The following is a 17,217-nucleotide window of genomic DNA, read 5'->3' on the forward strand; positions in this document are numbered from 1 at the left end:
TTAAAGTTTGATTCAATGGCTCTCAGCACCCCCGCTATACAAATTGTTCCAGCACCCCTGCTTATGACCAGGATGAGAGGCACAATTAGAATAATATAGTAATGAATCCATTGCCACCTAGGACAATCACAGCTGTCACTATGCTTCACACAAACTACACAGTCCCCTAGTACCTGAACTACAGGAGAATCTCCATTAGCTATTTACTTTATATAGCCTATGACACACAGATGAGTAGTTCTTCATCTCATCAATAGGGAGCAGTGGTATACATACATATTAGTATGTTACAATACAATTCACTCAGGGTGGGGCATGAAGGTAAAATTATTATTTTCTTTTTTAGACTGGGCTTGTATGCTAAATGAACTGTTAGTGTTTCTGTTTAATGTAGAGCCAGACTTCCATTTCTCCATCCACAACAGTCAATCTTGGCTCTGTGCTCACAGTAGTGTCCAGAGAAAAACACTGCAGTTTTTAATCCAGCGAAGAAACAATTGACTGGCTCTTTCATAGTCTCATCAATTCAATAAAGTCTAGATTATGACCTAACTTCTCACCTTGTTTAAGGGCAGCACAACTATGTGCCACCCTAGAAGCAGCTCTGGGGAGGGATTATGATTCAGAGAGGAATTGATCCCGGGGGAAGTAAATTACTGAAGTCTTTGACAGGGCATTCCCCAATCCCCAACCCTTCTGTCCTTTCTCTTCCCTCTTCCTTGCAGGAAGGAAGCAGCAGATTCTTTGCAGCGCCTGCTTTCTCTCCCTAACTAAGCACAGAATCATGACTGGGGCAGGCCGTGGCATTGCCACATAAGGACAAATGGCAGTTTTGCCCATAGACCCAAGAATGTGAGATGTGGAAGGCTGAATTTAATCTCACCATTTTTAGCCAATTAGAACTATTAATTTTCTCCTTCAGCAAATGAACATTTTTGGAAGTCTGGTATCCAGCATTATAGTAACTCCAATACAGTATTTAAAAGGAAAAACATCATTATTTGGCTCTAGGATACATAATTTGCTTCAGTACAAATTGTAGTAAGTTGCCACCTCAGTACAAATAGGTAAGTAACCTGGAACACCAAGAACTCTTCTAAGAAAACAATTCTGAATAGGTTCCAAGAGGGAACAAATGCCCTGCACTAGAACCCCATACTTCTATCGCCAGTTTTTGTGGACTAGCTGGCTAATACATATATTTTTCTTTGCTTATTTTAATTCCATTGCTGTTAATAATTCCTCTCCTTCCTTAGTAAAACTTGTAGACAGTTATCATTTCTTTTCTTAAAAGGTTATTTGATTAGGATGGACATATTTAGTTCTTTTAAAAATCAGTCCGAGTCCTGTTCCTTATTTTTTACTCCCCTGAATTTTATCCAATAATTCCTCCATCTAGTCCATAATTTTTTGGGTTAGCGCATATATTATAGAAAGACATCCAATCTTAATTTAAAGATGTCAAGTCATGGGGAATCCGCTACACATCTCTTGGTAAATTGTTCCATCAGTTAATTACCCCACACTGTTAAAAATGTGCCCTGGTTTCCATTTTGCAGTTTAAACTTTCAGCCACTGGATCTTCTTATGCCTTTGTTAGATTAAAGAGCCTCACTACCATCAGAAAACTTCTTGTGTAGGTACTTACAGCTTGTGATCAAGTCACCTCTTAACCTACTCTTTGATAACTAAGTAGTAGAGCTGGGCAGAGAAAGCTAATTCCGTCTCACAGAGGATTTAGATCAGTGGTGAGCAACCTGCGGCCCGTCGTGTAATCTGCTGGCGGGCCGCCAGACAGTTTGTTTCCATTTGTATGCCCGCAGCTCCCAGTGGCCACGGTTTGCCGTTTCCAGCCAATGGTAGCTGCGGGAAGCAGCGGCCAGGCCCATGCCAATGAACATTTTTTTAAAGAATTTTTTCTGATCAGTTCTACTATATAAATTGATTTTAAATTTTTCATGGTAAGGCAGGTATTTGAGACCTTGAATCATTCTTGTCCCTCTATTTGAACTACTTCCATAGTTGCTTCTTAAATTTTATCTTTTAAATTATATAGTGGAACAGTATTTGTCTATCTGTATTTTCCTTTTTGACGTACTGTACTGCATACATATGAATTTACCATCACAAGGGAAGTCTCATAAATATATTTTGATGTGTGGTGTATGTTGTACATATATGTACAAATATAATTGTGATAGAAGTTTAATGCATACATTCCCCTGCCCTCAGAGCTTTGTATTTTAAAAATATGATTGGGTGCGATGTTGCGGTGGGTTTTGTATTATAACAAGGACTGCTATATTGGGAATCTTAACTTTTTAAATATATGTTTAAATAATGTGCACTATGTTTCTATTAAATCTTTGTTGCTTTGGGCAAGATGCTGCAAATACTTATGCATGTGGATACTTTGCTACTACTATGGAGATTTTTTTCGGGGGTGGAGGGAAGGGGATGGTGACCCCCCCCCACACACTTCCACCGAGGGGGGATGGCAGTGTTATGTAGAGATCCCCTTGTCCCTAACTGCATTGTGACAAACTTGTCCCCCAAAGGGAGGACGTTACCCCTCATAGGGTGTCTGAGAGACTTGCCCACTTGGGATACTTCCCCCTTCGTGTCAAAGCAGCAGCCCTCACAGGGACGGGGGGGGGACTCCCCCCGCAGAGGAAGGCAAACGTGTGTTTGTGAGGCAGTCTCTGGCATCTCCCCACACCCCCCCGCTTCTCAGGTTTCAAAAACCTCCCGGCGCGAGCCTCGCTCACAAGACACTAAAAGCCCGCGCGATCATCACGCGTTTCATTCAGCCAACCAAAGAGTGATGCCGCTCGACACGCAGCTATAATAAGCCTGAGGAAGGGATTGGGAATCACTACGCAAATTACGTAACTGTACTAAAGGTTAGGGTGAAAGCGCACGAGCGCCGTAGCTCACAGCGCGCTGCGTGCACATGCGCACTTATACTCCCCCAGCCCGGCGCGGACTAGTTTCTGACTACATCACCCAAGATCTACTTGGGCATCCCGTAAGCACGTGTCCGTAGAGGCCTGCGCGTGCGCCTTGAGGGTGAGTAGGCATTGGCGGTGGCAGCCCGCGTGATGATGACGCTCTGGGGCAAGTCCTAGTAGCTAGGCGATAAGGCAGCGGAGGGGGAGGGAGGAGGCGGTGGCCGTTGCTGCAGCGGCGTTCCCGGTGGCGGAGGAGGCGGTGTCACCGTGGGGCCTCCCGAGTGCGCGGACGGAGGCGGTCGCCGGAAGGGGGAAGTGGCAGGTGAGGGGCTGCGGCGCGGCGCGGGACGTTACGCCAGGGTCGCCGGGGCCTGCGCGGGGGGCTGTGGGGGTTGGGCCTTCCCCGTGTCGTTCCAGTGGGGCTGGGGCATCCTTCATCCCCCTCCGGCGAGGCAGGGGATGCGGACACTGGTGCGAGGGCGGGGGAGACTCCAATTCCCCCAACAAGTATCGGAACTGATGCCAGCACCAGGGCTGGCGAGAAATCAAGTTGGAGTAAATAGTGTTTGCTTACATTTATAAAGCACTCTGAGATCCCTCGCTGAAGAGTGCTTTATATGCGTGAAGTATTGGAAGTGGGTCACGAAGCCTCCTATAAGCTATGAACTTTGTTGTCCGTCTGGCAGGGGGATTCTGCCTTCCTGATCCTTACGGGTGGACTAAAACTCTATGTAACATAAGCATCAGGAGGTTTTTAGTTTGCCTGCCCTTGGGAACTTGTCTACACCCCAGAATTAATGTTAGGTAGTTCAGCAGATTGAGGGAGATACTGAAAACTTTCTGTGTGGGAGGAAAAACAGTCATTCTGGTTGAAGCTCAGTACAGCCAAATAAGCAAAACCCAAACAGTTCTGATTGAGCCTTAAATGAGTTACTTTTTTTAAAAAATAAATTGTATATATTTTTTTTGCCATAACACTGTACAGAGATACAAAAGTGGTATCCCTACAGACTTACAGAATATGTAATCAACCAAGTGCTCACCCATTATGTACAACAATACAATGAAAATGTAAAAGGTGAGAGGGTCACTGTTCTGCGTAGAGGATACTATAAGTGTTTCAGGATATTTAAAGCATTGAATAAGACAAAAAGGTGGAATTGATTCCATGACTTCTTGGACATGTCTCCATATTGGCTATATGTCAACAAATATTCAACTATTACTCAATGTTAGATTATAATCTCTTTGACACGTGTACTTTGCCATCTTGCATCTGTAAACTGCCATTCACATTTGTCACTGCAGAAACTGTTCTGTATATTTATTCCTTATTTAAAATTGCACCTATTAGTATAATTGAGGAGGTTTTTAGGTGAGTAGCTAATTTTCTCTTCAATGATTTAATTTGTTAAAATTGTCCTTATGGTATAACCCTCTCTTTAAGACTTGGAAATGAAGTCTTTACTTGGCATGTTTTACTGCAATAGGGTATGGATGTAGAACATTAACAGTGTCAAAACACTTTAACTTCTGAGGAAAATAATTATGGTCTCCCCAGAAATCAGTCTTTGAAATTCTTAATTATGTGATGTGTAACTTTCATACCTTACCAAAAGCAGTCTATAAAATACTTCAGAATAGAAAAATTACTAACTTTCATGTTGATAAGTGCTGAATTGACAACTGGGAATTGCTCCCTGGGATTTCAGGTGGAGCACAGGCAGAAAGCAGAGTAAGTTTCCCCATACCACCCTTCTGCATGCTTCAACTATGTCTGGAAGGACTGCCTTTAGGGGAGAAGGAAACATTGTCACCCTGTCTCATTTGTTACTTGGCCAGCAGGGGTTCTAGTTAGTGCCTGTTGTAGTGATGGTTTTGTCGCGAGGACGTGTTTTGTAGGGATTTTATTGATAAGTCATTTCAGTTAGGCCTTGTTTACATCCCGACACGTTACCATATTTGTACACTTGCCAATGGTTCTGTTAACTGCGTTCAGCCTAGAGATCAGCTTAGTAGTCAAGTGTGGAACAGGATGGTCCTGTTTAGTATTATGTCAGTGATTGATAGTTGATGAAATATTTAATATTCTAATTTAACCTGTTAAACCAGGTTAGTAAATCAGATTGTAGACAAGAGTTCAAGCATGGTAAAATGTCATAGTATTTGATCTGGCCTCTGAAGGGTAACTATTGAGCTGGGCTGAATCTGAACCAGTGACGTAGAGGTGAAAGGCTCAGTCCCACTATCAATCCCAACTCAGTCCAGGCCATCGAACTGATCTTTCCTAAGTGCAGTTAAAATGTGAGGTGAGGAGGGGAAGGGATTGTTTATCAGCAGACTGATATAGCAGCAACTCCTATGGTGAATGTTTGTTTCTCTTAGTGATCTGAGTTACCATCGATGAGAAAACACTTGATTAACAAAAGTGCTTTCCTAATGGGAAACCTCTCATTGTAAAATAACCTACCTACCAGTAATATGTATGGTTCATTGGGTCACTACATGGTCACCCTTGGAACATTAACTATCGTCACTGCTGAAACAGTTTAGTTAAACCTTGTCAGGTCTTAAGGCCTGTCTAAACAACTTGACCATTTTTCTTCTAACTTTCCACCAGTAACGTTCCATGACGAGTAGTAATAGTGATGGTACTAGTGTGGGCAAATGCTGATGCCCACTAGCATGTTAATAATTGCAAGAATTCTTGCAAACTCTCTGACCCCTTTACACTGGGTGTAAAGGACAAGACATCACAAGGGATCCTTAAAAGCCTGTTTGTACAGGTGCTTGAGTTGCCATTGTTTAGTTAGTGAAGGGGTGGTTATCAGTAACTGCACTTGGCAGTGGGCTCATAATGCTTAGTCCAGGGGTCGGCAATGTTTGGCACGCGGCTCGCCAGGCTAAGCACCCTGGCGGGCCGGGCCAGTTTTATTTACCTGCTGACGCGGCAGGTTCGGCCGATCGCGGCCCCCACTGGCTGCGGTTTGCCGTCCCGGGCCAATGGGGGCGGCAGGAAGCGGCGCGAGCGATGTGCTGGCCGCGGCTTCCCATCACCGTCCCGGGTCAATGGGGGCGAACCGCGGCCAGTGGGGGCTGCGATCGGCCGAACCTGCCGCGTCAGCAGGTAAATAAAACTGGCCCGGCCCGCCAGGGTGCTTACCCTGGCGAGCCGCGTGCCAAACGTTGCCAACCCCTGACTTAGTCAAAACTGACCATAGAGAACCTTCAGTTGAATATTTGAGGTGGTGAATTTTGAGTGATCTAGCTTCATTCCAACACATTACAAAATAAAAAGTGAGGCCCCTCTGATGGTGTCATCAGACCAGCACTTGTGCTGCTGTTTCAGACACTGCAACATTCTTGTGTCTCAATGTACTAAGTATTAGAACACTAATAGCTTTCTGAAAAGCCATTCTAAGGCATGTAGTTGTGTAATCATGCTGTGAAATATATGAAAGGAATAGACTCGCTTCTCCCTCTCCGGAGACCCTGTTTGTCTACACCCCAGAAAAATCTTGACAAAGAAATTTTGTGGGGCAAGTTTTCAGGGTTTACATTAAGTAATGTACTCAATGAACTAAGTGTCTAAGTAAAATTTACATTTTCAAATGGAAAGAAGTCATTTTTCAAAGGCTAATGTATTTATGGTTTGAGAGTCTGGACTTTAATACTTCGGTGGGTAGCTGAGAAAAGAACCTGCTACACAGGAGTATGAAGCAGTTATGAAAAGCCCTTTGGGGAAAGTGTTTGGGGGAAAGACTGTATCACTTTACATCTTTTCATTCTTTGATAGAGCTTTGGAAGTATAAAATTGAATTTGTTTTAAACAAATGTTTTCCCCTTGCTTTCAGCAGGCGCACTGATTTTTTTAGGGTTGTGCCTGGATGGTGGGTTAGTGGCTCTAAACAATTAATTGGTCTTGATAAATAAGGCTTATGAAAGAAATCAGTTTGCAAAAAGTAAGGGTGTGGTGGCAAAATTAGTTTTGTTTTTGGCCACCCATTCTTAGTATTTGAAATGCAAGTTTCTAGATTTCCCCCCCACTGCATTCACTTCTGATAATTAACATAGGCTTCTATTATTCAAATCACATGGGTTCAGTACACAGCATCCTATTTTCAGAGCATAGTTTATTAAAAGCAAGAGAAGAGCCTCTTCAAAGCCTTGCAATAAGATGTGTGGAAGGGTTGTTTCTGCCCACCATTTGGCAGTAACTGTGTGGTCAATCTGGAATCTGAGACTTGTGATTCTAATGTCAGAAGATCAATCAGAAAAACTAGCTGGAGCATAAATGTTTCAAGATATGTGCTTATTGGACAAGTTATCTGAATCGTCTATGTAGGAATAAAAGGGCTAACTTAACCCAGTTCAGGCCAACAGGACAAACCTCCAGGTTTATTTTGGGGGCACATGAAATGGCAAAAACCTTTGTGTATATAGAAAGCTATGTATTGCATGCAAGGTTGTGATCAGTGTGAGATGTTTTGCTGGCTGCCTTCTGGAAAGTAGTTTCATCTGCTAAGGCTGCTTTTCACTTGGGCCTGGTCTATGCTTAATGTAACTACAATGTTCCAGGGTGTGAAAGTCGCATCTCTGAGCACCACAGCTATGCTGACCTAATCCACTGTGTGCATGTGGCTAGGTCAATGGAATAATTCTTAGACGCTCTTAGAGGTGGATTACCTACAGTGATGGAAAAACCCTTCTGTTGCTGTTGGAAGCATCTGTGCTGTGGCACTACAGTGGTGTAGGTGCAGCCTGTAGCTGTGCTGCTGTAGCACTGTAGTGTAGACATGGCCTTGGTTTGAGAGGTGATGAATAACTGAACTTAAACAGGGGAGCTCTGGCAGAGTTAGGGAGCTCAGGAATTTAAATGAGCACTTTCAATGTTGATACTTAAAAACAAACTCTTCCTTGCACATGTTAACTCAGATTTTTAAATTTCAGTTTTAATGATTTAATTTACTAGTCAGTTTTACTCCTTCTTGACACACATGGTGCTATTTTGTTTGAATTTCCAACACTGCATGGAAATGTCTAAATCACTGTGTGTCTGAGTCACATCCTGGTGTGGGGGAAGAAGGGAGTGGCTAAAAACCAAAACAATTTTTCACAGTCTAAATGTTGGGCTCTAGACTTGTTGACTTGCTTAGTATTGCTTGAGTGGACACCATCTGGCATAGAGGTGAGACAGCCATGGAATAAAGATGAGCAGATTAGATACAAGATATTGTATGCATGGTGGCATGTATTCATTATGAGTTCCTTTTCTCTTTTCCAGAATTATGGGTCTGTGTGTGCTGCTGTAATGAAACATTCCTCATGGAGGAATACTAGCCTCTTTCTTTCCAGTCCATAAGGATTTCCTCAGTTTTCTGGAAGCTGTTTGAGATAACATTCAGTAAAATAAAAGCACTTGAATGATGGGGAATCTTGGATGCTGACTAGCTGCTTATGGGGGTCACGTGACTTAGTGCAGGATCACTTGCAGAAACACATCCTTACACCTATGGATCAGTACAGGGTTCTTGGCATGAAGTTATGTCCATGTAGGGAAAACTTGCATTAGGATGGATTTCAGTATCATTAGAGTACTCAGCTTTGGCCATGAAATTTAATGGAATCCTCTGGGAATGTGACACTTGCTGTAACTCACTATTACAGGGCTAACAAAGCCCTCTGAGAACAGAAGATAAAAGGAAAAAGAGGGCTTTGGAGCGGCTAGAGTACTGGCCAAAAGTACCTGGCACCCGACTGTTATTGTAATACAAAAAATTATAGCAGAATGAAAGCTTTCTGTTTCAAGCTTGTCTCTAAATGCTGTAAAATCTACATGTTTACTTGAATTGTTTTGAAATGTAGTGTGTCTCATCAGAGGTGTGGGGTTCTGTTAGTGATCTAAATTTGGGGCCATTTGACCAAGGGATACAGTCCATGGGGGGGAAGAAGGGGAGGGGAAGACAGCTTTTCTTAAAGTTGAGAGATTCTGGCAGCCTCTTTATGCTCACAGATTGAGATCAAACCAGGGCTCAGCTAATCACACCAGGATGTCCCATGCTTTACAGTTACCCCCAAATTACATGCACCCTCTGAGGGAAATCAAATTTAAATCTTAATTCAAAAGATTTTGCTTTTCCAATTAAGCTCATCATAAGCCTCATGGTTATTTCTGTGCCTATTGAGCATGTGCGAAGAGGCTAACTCTCTGGATAACTACTTCTACATCACAGGACCTTGGTGGCTTCAAAGACATGTTGTGGTCATTGAATCCGAGCATCATCTACTGAGGCAGAAATCCGAAATAAAAGAGGCATGTTGCCCCAATCTGCTTCTATCAAAAGGAGGTTTTTATTTGGGTCAGATGTAATCTGAGCACAACTGAACATTCAGAGGGTATTGAAACTATTTTTTGAAAATAAAATAAACTACACAAGGAAATACTGAGAAGAAAAGGTGATTAAGGATGGAAGAGTAGGTGGGAATAATGAGAGAGGGGTTGTGGAATAAGGAGATGGGACACTGGGAAGGGGACATGAGAGTGAGTTATAGAGGGGCTGGGAGTGCCTGTCAGGTCCCACATTCCTCTTCTGTTTGTGTGCCTTAATCTAGTGGCCCCAGCTCATCTATAGGGATGTAACCCCCCCTTTTCCTCTTCAAGGGAGCCAGGTCTTAGGGGGGGCTTGCCTATCTGGGGGGTCTGAATCCCTCTACCTACTCCGTATGTGAGCTGGGATCTGTCCCACCAGTGGTTCCTGAAGGCTGCTTCCTCTCCTGTGTAGGTGCCAGGATCTTGGGGGATCTTGCCTATCTTTGGGGGTGTGACTCTCTTCCCTGCTCCCCTCTTGTGAGCCAGGGTCTGGGAGGGGCTTGCCTTTCTGTTGGTGTCTGAGCCCTTTTCCCCAACTCCCATCCCTTGTGAGCCAGGATCTGGGTAAACCCTGCCCCTCTCTGGAGACCTTAGAAAAGACATGCACCAAGAACACAGCTGAGGCTGGGGTCAGGAGATGAGAACAATGAAATGAAAATGAAACAATGAAAAATTCCAGCCTGGGGATGGGGGAAAGGGAACACCTATTGACATGAGTGAATCAGTTCACTTGTTTCGTAACTATTGTTTCAAGCTGTTTTAATCACCATGGGGGGTATTCTCTATCAGATGAGAACATCCCATTGAGATGAATGGGACACCTCTCTGAGCCTGCGTCTTGAATTTTGAAATCCACCCTGGGCAGAAAACTGAGAATGAACTGAAAACATTTGGGAAAAATCACCCTGTGTCACTGTTGGGTGTGGTGTGTTTTCTCCAAAAAAAAAAAAAAAAGTTGAGTACAGCAAAATAGTCAGAAGATGCTGAAACTGTCTTTAAAAAAAAATAAATTTACACATGAAAATGCTTACTGGGAGAGGAGGGGTGATTAGGTGTGCAAGAAAGGCAATAGGGCCTGAGGGGTTTGGGTCTGCAGCATGGAATGGGTGTATTATAGGAATGAGTGGTAGGGGAGGGAAGAGGGGTCCGGAGGCTTAGGGGAGGGAAGAGGGATCTGGAGGCTTAGGGGATGGAGTGGGGGTAGGGATTAAGGGGAATGGGAGGGGAGAAGATGGGAGGGGTTGGAGAACTGTGAGTAGCAGAGGGAGTGGGGGATTTTAGATGTGGTGGGGGCCTGTCAGACCTGAATTCTCCCCTTCCCTATATGTGCTGGGATCTGGGGAGTCTTGGTTCTTTGCAGGGGGTCTGAGCCCTTCTCCCTGCCCACCATGTGTTCAGGGATCTGGGGAAACACCACTTCTTTTGGGGTGTCTGAGCTCCTCTTCCTGCTCTTCTGTGTGAGCTGAGATCTGGGGTGGAGGGAATGAAGGTAACACATAAACTAGGGCTGGCACACAATTAAAAAATAGAATACCATTTATTTAAATATTTGTGGATGTTTTCTACATTTTCAAATGTATTTATTTCAATTACAACACAGAATGCAAAGTGTACAGTGCTCACTTTATATTTATTTCTGATTACAAATATTTGAACTGTAAAAGAAAATAAAAGAAATAGTATTTTTCAGTTCACCTCATGCAAATACTGTAGTGCAATCTCTATCGTGAAAGCACAACTTACAAATGTAGATTTTTTTTATTTTTTTGTTACATAACTGCACTCAAAAACAAACCAATGTAAAACTTTAGAGCCTACAAGTCCACTCAGTCCTATTTCTTGTTCAGCGATTGGCTGAACAAACAAGTTTGTTTACATTTGCAGGAGATAATGCTGCCCGCTTGTTCACAATGTCACCTGAAAGTGAGAACAAGCATTCACATGGCACTGTTGTAGCCGTTGTCACAAGATATTTACATTCCAGATGCGCTAAAGATTCATATGTCCTTGCATGCTTCAACCACCATTCCAGTGGACATGCTTCCATGCTGATGACAGGTTCTGCTCAATAACAATCCAAAGCAGTGTAGACCGATGCATGTTCGTTTTCATTCTTTGAGTCCGGTGCCACCAGTTTTTCTGGTGGTTTGGGTTCTGTAGTTTCTGCGTCCGAGTGTTGCTCTTTTAAGACTTCTGAAAGAATGCTCCACTCCTCGTCCCTCTCAAATTTTGGACGGCACTTCAGATTCTTAAACCTTGGGTCGAGTGCTGTATCTATCTTTAGAAATCTCCCATTGGTACCTTCTTTGCCTTTTGTCAAATCTGCAGTGAAAGTGTTCTTAAAATGAACAGCATGTGCTGAGTCATCATCTGAGACTACTATAACATGAAATATATGGCAGAATGCGGGTAAAACAGAACAGGAGACATACAATTCTCCCCCAAGGAGTTCAGTCACAAATTTAATTAACACATTTTTTAATAAGCATCATCAGCATGGAAGCATGTCCTCTGGAATGGTGGCCGAAGCATGAAAGGGCATACCGGTGTTTAGCATATCTGGCATGTAAATACCTTGCAATGCCGGCTACAAAAGTCCCATGCAAACTCCTGTTCTCACTTTCTGGTGACGTAAATAAGAAGTGGGCAGCATTATCTCCCATAAATATAAACAAACTTGTTTGTCTTAGCAATTGGCTGAACAAGAAGTAGGACTGAATGGACTTGTAGGCGCTAAAGTTTTACATTGGTTTGTTTTTGAGTGCAGTTATGTAACAAACAAAAATCTACATTTGTAAGTGTGCTTTCATTGTAGAGATTGCACTACAGTACTTGTATGAGGTGAATAATTTTTTTTTCATTTTTACAGTGCAAATATTTTTAATAAAAATAATATAAAGTGAGCACTGTACACTTTATAATCTGTTGTAATTAAAATAAATATTTGATTTTCAATGTTTTGAAATATATTTATAATTTAAATTGGTATTCTATTTAACACTGCAATTAAAACGGCAATTAATCACGACTATTTTTTAATCTAGTTAATTTTGTTTTGCATTGATCGCTTGAGTTAACTGCAAATAAGTATAAGCCCTGCTTTTTACATATAGCCATATATACTTGTTCATATGTTCATGCAAACATGGATACATTTATTTTTCACCTATAACAAATCTGTTTTTCCCCACCTGTAAAACCAATTTTTTTTGCAATTTCTTTTGTCTCCAAATTAATAAATTTTTCCCCTGGTGTCCACTTCAAATTAACCTGTACTCTTCTGTAGTTTATCAGCTCTATCAAACTTGACAGCAGTTCTTCAAAACTCCGTTATCAAGCTTTCCCCAGATAGGAAACCTTTCACTGATTCTCTGCTTGTGGTGTAATTTTTCCCCATCCTTCAGAGGACTGTGGGTTCTGCTCCCCCTTGCTTAAAGATGAGGCCATTTTTGCTGCCTCTAGGCCAGATCCCCAGATGTAGTGAAACATAAGACAAAGGACCCCTGGAACAGGGTGGGAATGATAGCTTCTTACTTGCTCTGAATGAGTGGAATGTTTTTTGTTTGTCCTGGTATAATGCAGCAATTATTATATGTATTGATATCTGCTTATTGCTAGAATAGCATGGCACTCTTAAAATACTGTTACGTATGTGAAGTGCAAGGTCCAAAATGGGACCTGATTTAACTGTTCAATCAATTGTGCACATTCATATAATTAATTAGCAGATAAGTGATACCATATGAGGGCATTATGGGACCCACCCTGGCTTGCTAAACTTCGATGTCACTTTGTAATCCTGCTGATTTTGTTGAAGTACGCGTTTGTGCTATTTCGATTAATCTCTACATGAATTCTTTGGAGTGTTGCAGTGGGGCTTAGGGCACAGCTTCCAGTAATGAAGATCCATACAGCTAATTCAAAGCCTTTTGTTAAAATTCATGCTGCCTTCTACGGAACATTCAATGAACGTGGAGGCTTTAAATCAGGGGTAGGCAACCTATGGCACATGTGCCAAAGGAGGCACGTGAGCTCATTTTTAGTGGCACTCACACTGGCTGAGTCCTGGCCACCGGTCCAAGGGGCTCTGCATTTTAATTTAATTTTAAATGAAGCTTCTTAAACATTTTAAAATCCTTATTTACTTTACATACAACAATAGTTTAGTGTTATATTATAGACTTATAGAAAGAGACCTTTTAAAACCGTTAAAATGTATGACTGGCACGCGAAACCTTAAATCAGAGTGAATAAATGAAGACTCGGCACATCACTTCTGAAAGTTTGCCAACCCCTGCTTTAAATCTATGGAGCAAGAAAAGAAGCACTTGCACTCGTTAGCTAGCTCTTGGGTTCTATAGAATTAATGTGCATAATGCATTTGAATCTAATCAGTAGATTCCTTTTGTTAGTGCTGGTCGAACTCTGGTATTGGTAAAAGTGCCTAGATCTAGACTTCCCAATCTGAAAGTGGAGTTTCTTCAGAAAGCCAGTGCAATGGAAAATGTGGGAATGGCCAAGACTGGCTTTTATCTCAAGAATATTGGCAGGTTACAGTCTGAAAAGGAAAGTTATCTAGTAGTTGGAGCAAGAAGCCTGGTGGCTAAAAAATTTGAGATTAACTTTTTTTGTCGCTCTCTGAACAAATTGTTTAACTTGTTTGAACTGGTAACTGAAGCATGTTTTTGCAATGCAGGTCTACTACTGCAATGCACTTCATAGTGGGTTGCTTCAGGTGCAAACTGCATATCATCTATAATCCATGAATTTACTGGATCATACCAAGTTTCTAATGCTTTAAATACCATCTTGCTCTCTTGGTTTGGTGGAGTTCTGGGACTTGAATTATGTAGAACAGGGGTTCTCAAACTGGGGGTCGGGACCCCTCAAGGGGTCACGGAGGTTATTACATGGGGGGGGGGTAAACAAGCTGTTAGCCTCCACCCCAAACCCCGCCTTGCATCCAGCATTTATAATGGTGTTAAATATATAAAAAAGTGTTTTTAATTTATAAGGGGGATCGCACTCAGAGGCTTGTTATTTGAAAGGGGTCACCAGTACACAAGTTTGAGAACCAGTGATGTAGAACCCGTTCCAGTGTCCTGGAGCTGTGAAAAAGATAGGTTAAATTTAACCTGTTACCTCTACTGGGTTTCTTGCTGTTCTTTGGATCTGTGTTCCTTGGCTAAAGTATAGACTAGAGAATTATTATGAATTTTTAGGGTTATTAACTAAAATAGTTTTGAAGACAATGGGAAATTCAGAGAGCAAAATAAAGATGGTTAGATAAAGTCAAATTGAACTCGACATTGGTTATTGCAATTTTCAAGAAACAATAAATCAGTTCAATTTAACTCAAGGTTTTATCATAATCTTGGTACAAAGACAAAATTCTATCCTAGATCTATGCTGACTAGTCTGAGCCAGATGATTTTGGTATTAATATGGAACTATGGATCCTTAAATATGCATCCTTATTTACTTCAATCAAGCTTGTCTGCCATTGGAATTATGAGCCTGCTCATGTCAGTTGAAACAATTCCAAAGTAGCATTTAGAAATATAGACAAGTTACTTAAATATCAAAATGTCAAAATTGACTTGTCCAGGTGTTTCTCATAGCCAAGGTTTGTCACTTGTACACACACAAATGTCATACATTAATTCCAAAATTTAATGACAATAATTATTTTGATGTTTTAATTTATATGCAGTTCCATCAGTTCAGTAAACTCTTATGCCACTTCAGTGAAACAGTGGTAAAATCTTTAGCTTATGAGCCAATTTAAAGCTTCTTCCCATCTGTCTAAAAAGCCATCAATTTTCTTGACCACAATCTGTGATTTATTTTTTTTAGACTGAACTCTTTGGAAACACTCAGGGTTTCTTGCAACTAATTTTTCTGGATGTACCCTAAGACTAAACTAGTTAGTAAAACACAGGTACATATCATACATTGTAGTCGTTTAGAGGCTTTTAATTCAGGTACATATGTTAAGCTAAATGCTTCTAACAAAATAACGGTCATCACTTGGGTAAATAAGTAGCAAAATAACTTAAGTATCAGTTGGAACTAGCACAAAAGTGAGTTCACCAGCTTCATAGTCTCAATGGCTGGTTTCTTGGGAGAGTTCATTTAGGTGACTCAGGGAATTAATGACCGCTGTGTTCTTATTCTCTTTCCAGATTTTTCAGTGGTCTCTCCTAAAAGACAAAGTGAATAAGGTGCTTGTCAGCAACAAGGTGTTAGTTGTAAAGTCTCCAAGCAGGGGGTGTTCTAGCTGGCTAGGCAGCAGCAGTCGCTCAATCTCTCTTATCCAAATGTTCTGATTTTAGGGAGCAACATGTTGAACAACACAGGGCATTTTGTACCTTTTTTTGTTTTGTTTTTTTGTTAGCATTGCCTGGTTCTTCCTCTTAACAATGCTGACATGACCAGTCAGAAAGGGACGTTTTTGGAAGACTTGAAATGTCCAATCAGCATACAAGTTGTCCTTATAATTTAATGAGAAAATAAGGCCTGTCCTTTATGGTTTCTGACAAGTTTGTCTGGAATATTCCAGTATCTTCGTGCAGAACATCCTGTGCTATAGCATTTTATGAAAGACATGTTGGGCCATATTCAACAACTGCTGTCTTAGCTCTGATCAGGAGCCTATTTCTGCAAGTTACTTTTGGTGGACCCCTTTGTGAAGTGGTTCTTTGGCTACCAACTTTGCATGACTCCAACTTCTTTCCATCAGCCTTTAGCTATCTGCAGAAATTTCAATTTTGAAGCTAGAACATAGTTGTTACATAGTCATTTCTGGATGGTTTTTTGTTCATCCTGCAGCAATATAAAATAATTTGATTCATTTGCTTGATCCAGGTCCAGTAGATATAAGAATTAATTAAATAATACAGAACAGCTGTCCATTCCTCTGTACCATACTTGATTGTTTCCTACATTTTGTGGTAAGGTTAGTAGGAACGTTTCATATGTGACACTGAGCAACGGTTTGAGTCATGCAGCTAATCAGATCTTATAGCATTTTGAGTGGTTCACTTTAAAGATTTACACTTCACATTAACTCCTCAACATACCATTTGAACGTATCAGATTCTTTAATACAAAACAAATATCTTATTAGATATACATTCATTAAAGATTAGTACTATATTTGATTGCATTTCTATTTAAATTAGACACCAGGCTCTGAACTATTAGCAATACAGTGATGCCCCTATTTAATATTAGGTATTGTGCATAAGTTAACTTATTGTTTATATGTGCTATCAATGAACAAATGTATAGTGTGTCTGGGTTTTTTTCCTATTTGAGAGAACTACATCTTTGCTGCCAAATCTGTACAGCTGCTTGAACGCTGGCTAAAGGATTGAAGTCACATTGAGCTGCAGAAAGATGACTTCAGTGGCAGAAAAATGGATCTCATAACCGGTTGTTCATAAGATCAGTGTTGATAAAGTTGGGGTTCAACGGTATTTTGAATGTGGTCAGGTTCCCTACGCAATGAAACTTCCTCAAACGGAAAGGGGTCTTTTACAGAATGCCTTTAGATAGAAAATTAAAACTGAGTTTCTTTGGATTGATTTATCTAGTAACATTATACCTTGATTTTGTGTCAAGTAGCATATCTGGATCTAACTAGCTCTATTACAGATGTATAGGCATAAAGCATATAAAATAGGAGAAAAAGGTAAGAGGAAATGACTTCACAACTTAGCAAGAATTTGTGGCTAAGCCTAGCTAATTATCTGTTGTAGTAATTCAACATCCATTTCCTCTGTTTGAAACACAGAAATGGCATCTGCTGTTTGGCATGATTTAAAGGCTTAGGCGTAAATTATGCCAAGATTTTAGCTTGTATATGGATGTCCATAATATTAAACTCCGTGT

General features: G+C 41.2%; 1 protein-coding gene across 1 annotated transcript in view; it reads left to right on the plus strand.

The window, feature by feature from the left end:
- The first annotated feature begins 3,124 nt into the window (after window positions 1-3,124).
- The window catches only part of ADIPOR2 (adiponectin receptor 2), a 73,595-nt gene continuing 59,502 nt past the window's right edge, over window positions 3,125-17,217 (plus strand). Inside the window, exon 1 of the mRNA XM_034780911.1 lies at window positions 3,125-3,273. The gene's annotated coding sequence lies outside the window, so the exon portion shown is untranslated. The remainder of the gene's footprint in view (window positions 3,274-17,217) is intronic.

Source organism: Trachemys scripta, chromosome 1 (assembly GCF_013100865.1).
Source record: "Trachemys scripta elegans isolate TJP31775 chromosome 1, CAS_Tse_1.0, whole genome shotgun sequence".
NCBI lineage: Eukaryota > Metazoa > Chordata > Testudines > Emydidae > Trachemys > Trachemys scripta.